This window comes from Branchiostoma belcheri, unplaced genomic scaffold (assembly GCF_001625305.1).
Source record: "Branchiostoma belcheri isolate BF01 breed outbred unplaced genomic scaffold, Haploidv18h27 scaffold189, whole genome shotgun sequence".
Classification (NCBI taxonomy): Eukaryota; Metazoa; Chordata; class Leptocardii; order Amphioxiformes; family Branchiostomatidae; genus Branchiostoma; species Branchiostoma belcheri.
Genome location: NW_017803368.1, coordinates 322,285 through 323,573, shown reverse-complemented (window position 1 = coordinate 323,573; position 1,289 = coordinate 322,285). Strand labels below are relative to the sequence as shown.

The following is a 1,289-nucleotide window of genomic DNA, read 5'->3' as shown; positions in this document are numbered from 1 at the left end:
AACAACTAGGAAGAAAAGGACTTTCCTCAACTGTTGGAGGCAAAATATGAGCATTTTTCAGTTGATTCAGGACCAGAATCAAATTTTTTTTTTTTGGAAAACAGAAAAAAACCAAGAGGCGAATCCGAGAACCAACAAATTAAATTGGTGTGGCCTAAACGTAAGAACCCTAATACTATGAGATGTTCATTAAAGTATTAAATGCATAGATAGTTATTTATTTCCATCTGATGTGCTGATAAACGAAATTGTACATATCACAGATCACCGTTAAGCTGTAAAAACCATGTGTGTGTCCAGGGAGGGACATGACAGCTAAGATTACCACACGGTCAGGAAATCGAAAAGGGCCGCCATTACAATACACCAGCCGATCAGAGATTGTTTCCGACATGCAAGGAGGGTATTGAAGATGAATTCCACTTTATGATGTCATGTCCAACATATGAAGAAAACAGACAAAAGTTAATGCAATCCATAGCTTCCAAAACTAATGTTACGCTACCTCACTCAAAATCAGATATCTTTAATATGCTCCTTTCATGATCATGTCCTACTCAGATATCAGTGTACGTTGGAAAATTCATATAAGTTTGAATCACTACAAAAGCGACTGTCACACCATATTGTAAATAGCTGAATATATATCCCCTGAATTACAGAATGTAATTATAATACTCTTCCTAAGAAAACACCATAGATTAGCTTTAGTATCATTATGGACTAGCTCGTTAGAATTATATTCTAGTATTAGTTTGTGTATGTACCATTGTTGTTTCTTTGCTATACATTGTACCAGCTACAGTTGTTGAGCAATTAAGGCCACACCAATTTAATTTTTTGGTTCTCGGATTTTGTCAGAAAAAACATGAAGCGATAGGGCAAAATAAAATAAAAATAAAAACAGGTTTAGGCATCCTATTATAGCCCCAAATGCTATGATATGAGCCATGAAGTCAACACAAAAGGTTGTGTTAATATTTAAACAATGAATTTTGAACTTTTAATCAAACCACTGCATTGATAGATGGAAACACTGCAACAGCTAGGAAGAAAAGGACTTTCCACAACTGTTGGGAGCAAAATATGAGCATTTTTGAGTTGATTCAGAACCAGAATCTTTTTTTTTTTGCAAATCAGAAAAAATGAAGAGGCGAATCCGAGAACCAACAAATTAAATTGGTGTGGCCTAAGTTGATTTGATTTGATTTGATTACCTGTTCCTTGTCGGGGACAAGAGATACACTCGTCGCTCCAGCCTGAGCCGATGGAGCAGCAGCAGATGGAGG

At 36.1% G+C, this 1,289-nt stretch overlaps 1 protein-coding gene across 5 annotated transcripts in view; it reads right to left on the bottom strand.

Annotated features, from left to right (window-relative positions):
- The window catches only part of LOC109467720 (fibrillin-2-like), a 162,390-nt gene that overhangs the window by 69,376 nt on the left and 91,725 nt on the right, over positions 1 to 1,289 (bottom strand). The gene's annotated exons all lie outside the window — the stretch shown is intronic.